Genomic DNA, 6,037 nt, shown 5'->3' with positions numbered 1-6,037 from the left:
GAAAAGGGCTGAAGTAAGAAATGGACTTATTTCATTCATAGATGGCATATCTAAGCCTCTAGACCGTATCAAAAAGCATTAGTTTCTTTTTTTTTTATTAAAAGGCTCATTTCCTTCCTGATTCCCTCCACAGTTTTCTTGCAGATTGATGAAACAGTCCCAGACAATATATTCACACAAAGATAATCTACCAAGGTCCATGATAGTTCTCTCTTATCTCAAAATACAGATACTTTATAGATATGTCTATATCTATAAAGTGTCCGTATTACATTTATAAAGATAGTTTGCAACTCAGCCAACACACTTTGGAGATATCAGAACCAAAGCATCCAAGAGTATCTACAGGGAAGTATAAAATACCAGGTTTATTACAAGATGAAGATATATAACATTAAATTGAAACTTTTTTTAAGTTGAAACTTTTTCTTTGAGGAACAATTAGCTTACATTTCCTGCCTTCATTCTCTGTCTAGCATGGCAACTGCCACACATTTCTGAAATCTTTAGTAGTTATTGCAGTTTGAAATTTTTTTTTTTTCTACCTGACCCTGTTATACTCATGACCTCTGAGCAAGCCTTCCTACCACTCCACGGCTCATTAAGCTCAATGCAGAAGTATACAATGTAGCATTTAATGTAGGTGTAAAAATTCAGCCTAATCCAAATAACACTTCTCATTTGTTGAGTTTATTTCGCATATTTTTTGCAGCTCTGAGAGCCCTTATCCTTTACTCTGATATTTTATGGGCTTGAACTTTATACCCTTTGTTCCTTACTCCTTTTCACATGCCTTTTTAAAATTTGTGTCTCAGGAGAAATTAGTAGTATGATCAATAGCTGGGTTGTTTTGAAAAATTCTGCTACCTGCAAGTAACCAGATGTGGAATTTCAATAGGGCACTCATTAGGCCAACATGAGTCAATTTAAAACAAGAAAAAAAACAGAAACAAAAAACCTAAAAAACAAAAACAAACAACAAAGCCAAATCCCAAACAATCAAATAAACCCAAATATCAGAGTTTTAAAAAGGCTGTTTTTGTGGAATACCTCTGTGCAATACTGGAATTACTGTTCTGCAGTAAAACTTAAGAACAAAGTTAGAAAGGTTAGAATTGCCTCTAGACTCCCAAGCCATAAGGACCTCTGGCCTTAGTGAACCAGACTCCTGCCTCTGCCTGAGGAGCCCAAGGACATGTCTGAGATGCCTGGCACTAGGTCTGCCTCTGCAGTATCCAGGGTATTGGGACACAGGGGCTGCTCTTTCTCAAACAGCACTACCAGAGACTTCATCCTAGGGAAGATGGCTCAGAAATTTCAGGGAGAGCTAGATAATTAAATCCCTGGTGTCTCCTTTCCCCTGGAGAAAAGTAGGGAAATAAAATATGATTATTTCCACTATATGTGTTAAAAAAAAAAAAAAAAGCCCAGTGGTTATTTAACACACTGTGACATTTGGAACAAATTCATTATGATTCTAAAACACCATACACACATATCTATAAAGTGTCTGTATTTCAAGATGATAGAGAACTATCATGGACCTTGGCAGATTATCTTCGGAACAATAGAGAAAGAAAAGGACATCAGTGCACAAATAATACTTTGAGATTTGGGGTTTTTAGGAACCACATGCATTTGAAGGATCACAAACTTCACTCGTTCACCTTGCCATCAGGGATCAGCAGTGGGGCTGGTGTGCAGCCTGGAGAGAGCACAGGGAGGGGTTCCAGCTGGCTGGTGTGCCCCAGTGTATGATACCCCCATTTTTACCACCTCTGGCCCATCCACAGCTGGGTGAGCTGGCTGAGCTGGGTGGCTTGGCTGAGATGGCCTAGAGGGACCCCCTGCTTCTTCTCTAGGGCATCTCTGGGTGCCTAAGGAACCTGTTTCAGCTGGCATGTGCTGTCCCTTCAAGAATGTTTTGATCACACTTCCAAGCTCTTGCATGCAAACAGCAATTCTAGGAACTCGTTTTAATGAGAATTTCACACCTGAGTGAAGCAAATACTGCAAGGAATTTGAGACCCTAGGCATACACTTACAGCTTTTCTAATGCCCTGCCCTGCATACATTGTAGAAGCATTAGTATCCTAGGTTGACTGTATGATGCCTTTATCCCCAATTGTCTGCCCTGTTTATGTTGAATAACAAGTTCTACACCTTTAAGACTTGTTCCAGGAGAGAAGGGGCAGGGGGGGCGGGGGGAGAAGTGCGGAGTTTGTTTTCAAGAACTGCACTCCCTCCTCCACATTCCTGCTCCTGGACTGAGTTGTCTGCAGACAGACAGACAACGAGACAGAGCTCTCCCTCCGTGGTTTTTTTTTTTTTTCCTAGTCTAGTTAGTTTTAGCTAGCTGAGGCAAAGAAGTTCCCTGGACTGTGGTTTTATCCCTTTCTCTGGACCTGCTCTGGACTGAACACCAGGAGAGCAGCAGCAGCTCACACCTGTAGCCCAGTGTGCCAGGCCTGGGCCGTGGCATTTCCAGCGCCGGAGGGACTGATCAGAGACTGAGTGAGCCCAGCTGCAACCCGGGGGATTTTTCTGAGTTTGTCTCTCTCTTGGAGTGGCAAGAAATTTTATTGTTTAATATTGTTTAAGTTTGCTTGTTTAATAAACAGGTTTTTTCCATTTTTTCTCCAAAGAGGTATCTTTCCCAAACTGGTTGGGGGAAGGGGCCAATTGAATCTGCTTTCCTGAAGGAGCCCTTTCTTTCCCCAGATTTGCCCTGAACCAGGACAATTACATTTATTGGCGCCCAACTACCGGGGTGCGAAAAAGAAAAAAAAAGTGGAAAAAACCTTTATTCCTTGACTGATTGGATGTTGGTTGTGTTTATTTTGTAGTGGGTTAAAGCACTCAGTAGCTGTTATAAATGAGAATTTATTCAGCCAGATTGAAAATAAAAATCATTTTATTTGCGGTCAAATTCTATCTAGCCAGCCACACGGAAAGGACAGAGCTGAGCCCGGGATCAACCCTGGGTGTGCAACAAGGAGTCAGCCTTAGCAGAGGTTTTCTCCTATGCCCACACACCTCCATCCTGGCACAAGCAGTTTTTATAGGGAAAATTCTGCCTGAGGCCAAGATTTTAGCACTTAGTCTTTTCTTCTATTCAGAGTCTATAGGTTAATAAGATTTTCTTTTTTTTAATGTCCGGAGTAGTTGAATTCTTGATGAGAGTTTACGGGAAGGCTGTATTCACATGGATCTGTCTGAGGATTTCCATGATATCCATCTTGGACGATCAGCACCGATGATCAACACCTGGAGCCCAGACATGGCCCATCTCCTGGCCGAGCCACATCCTTTTACTTGTAAATCAGTTTCCAATATACATCCAGTCTCGCCTGTAAGGGGTGTGGGGGGGAACTAATATGACAGGCATTATTTAACAAGTATCCAATATTACATATTTCATACAAGGAATGGTGCGAATTATATTTATTACACATAACAGTAGCCATGTTGCTTACATTCATAATGTTTCTTGGGGTGGAAGCCTTCATGTGGTTCTGGTCTCTAGGCTTTTTTGAGGTTCTAGTACTTTTCTGGTCACTAGGATTCTTGTCCCTTAGATAGTTTTTACAGTAGAAGAGCACGGATTAAAATAGCTATTGGGCTGGGCTTGATGATAGTAATTTATAAGGCGCTTGTAAAGATACTGGAGTCTGTTCAAGATATGTATAGTTTATGGTTTTTTCATCCTACCCTGCATCCTAGTTCCAGTAGTATGTTCTGGGGGTTTATTAGTAATTGCACCTGGTTTGTTAGAGGAGGAGCAGGGCATGAGGTTTTACAGCCTCTCCTTTCCTTCTTCTCTTTTGAATCTTGTGTCACTTTTTGAGAATGTTCAGTTTCCCCTGGATGTTAAAGAGACCATCTTTCTAGTATTTATTCTGGTAAACTTCCTGGTAAAATTCCTTTATACAGCCTGCAGTTTCTCTAGAGTGGAGGTTGAGAGTTCCAGAGGAGCTGATGAAACCCCTCACCCAGGTGTGGAAAATTCTGAGTGGTGTGGAGAATGGGAAAATATGAGCCAGACCCTGAAGGAATTTTCTGACCCTGTAGAGTGGGATTTTCCACGTGAACAAATTCAGAACCCAGCTGAAGTGGGGAAATACCTGAAAGAGAAGTGCCATGATGACTCTAATGAGAAAAGGATCATTGAAATAAGCTGGGCCTTGGCTTATGCTTATCACACACTACTAGATACTGTAGGCCGGCAGACAGAGGCAGGGGGGCAGGGAGAAAAACCAGCAGCTATCCCAGTCACTCAGGCTGCAGACAACACCCCCCACTTACCCAGGCTGTAGCTAAACCAGACAGTGAACCTAAACCACTGGCAGTCGCTGAGGGAAAGAAGAAAAGCAAAACTGACTGTCCAGGGACTGACGATGATGATCCAGAAGGACCCTCAAAGCTAATTACTGACACAAAAGCCAGAGTTAGGGCAACTGAGGAAGGATCAGAAGCCACTACTGAGTCCTATTCCCTGAAGGACCTTCGTGGCCTAAGGAAGGATTACACTCGACGACCTGATGAGTCTATAACTAGTTGGTTGGTCCGTCTTTGGGATGCTGCAGGGGAGGCTACAATTCTGGATGGTAGTGAAGCGAGACATTTGGGATCCCTGTCACATGATCCTGTCATTTATCAAGGAATGATGAGGGGGGCTAACCCTCGCAGCCTCTGGGCACGGGTTCTGGAAAGTGTAGCACAAAGATACCTGCGTGCAGATGATCTTTATATGCAGCAAACCCAGTGGAAGACTACAGACCAAGGAATTCAACGCTTGAGGGAAATGGCAGTGGCAGAGATTGTCTTCTCGGATGATGTAGATACTGTAAATCCAGACTTGATACTGTGTACATCTGTGATGTGGCGAAAACTTTTAAGACTTGGGCCACATGAATACGCTTCTGTTGTAGCAGTAATGAAGCAAGATGACCGTGAGGAGACTGTGCTCGATATGGCAAAGAAGCTCTGAGCATATGCAGATGCTGTACATGGCCCAACCCATGCCAGAATTGCAGCAGTGGAAACATGTCTGCAGAAACTAGGAGAGAAACTAGAAAAAAAGATAGGGGACACTCATAAGAAACTCAGGGAGGAGATGAAAGATGGTTTTCTCCAAGTCTCAGCAATACAGATCAGAGGTCCTGGTACCCAGCACAGACGTTCCCCAGATGGGGAAAGAATTAACATCTCACTAGCTGAGCTGTGGTTCTTCCTGCGCGATTTTGGAGAAAATATGAGGAAATGGGATGGGAAACCTACTGGTGCTCTGGCACAATGAGTGCGTGAATTGAAGGGAGGCAAGACTCCGAAAGGAAGTTTCACCAAAAGGGAAGCAGCTCCAGTGACCCATAATCAAACTGCCATATATGATGATGATGATGATGATGATGATGATGATGATGATATTTTTGATCCCCTTGAAGGAACCTCCAAGACATATGCCCCAGGAAAGAAGGATAACCAGGCTTATAGGGGCCCTGCCTCTAGCCAGGTAGAGGCTAGGGAAAACCATATTTTTTGGACTGTGTGGCCTGGCACATCAGAACCACAAGTATATTAAGCTTTTGTCGACACTGGTGCACAGTGCACATTAATCCCATCAAAATATGTGGGAGCAGAACATGTTTCTATTGCTGATGTGACAGGGGGATCACAGGACTTTACTTCAGTGGAAGCTGAGATCAGCCTGACTGGAAATGAATGGAAGAAACAGTCCATTGTGACTGGCCCAGAAGCCCCATGTATTTTAGGCATAGACTTCCTCCGAAGTGGGTATTTGAAAGACCCAAAGGGACTCAGGTGGGCATTTGGGATAGCAGCTGTAGAGACAGAGGGCATCAAGCAATTGAACAGTTTACCTGGACTATCAGAAAACCCATCTGCAGTAGGACTCTTGAAGGTAGAAGAGCAACGAGTACCAATTGCCACCTCAACAGTGCACCGCCAGCAGTACCGAACGAATCGAGATGCCGTGATCCCCATCCACAAAATGATCCATGAGATGGAAAGCCAAGGG

The 6,037-nt window shown here is 43.3% G+C and overlaps 1 pseudogene; it reads left to right on the top strand.

Annotated features, from left to right (window-relative positions):
• Positions 1 to 246: 246 nt before the first annotated feature.
• LOC146767961 (uncharacterized) lies at positions 247 to 5,583 on the top strand (annotated as a pseudogene).
• Positions 5,584 to 6,037: the final 454 nt, after the last annotated feature.

Source organism: Lonchura striata, chromosome 3, assembly GCF_050655825.1.
Source record: "Lonchura striata isolate lonStrDom1 chromosome 3, ASM5065582v1, whole genome shotgun sequence".
NCBI lineage: Eukaryota > Metazoa > Chordata > Aves > Passeriformes > Estrildidae > Lonchura > Lonchura striata.
Note: the sequence above shows the minus strand (reverse complement) of the source record. Positions and strands in the feature narration are given on the sequence as shown.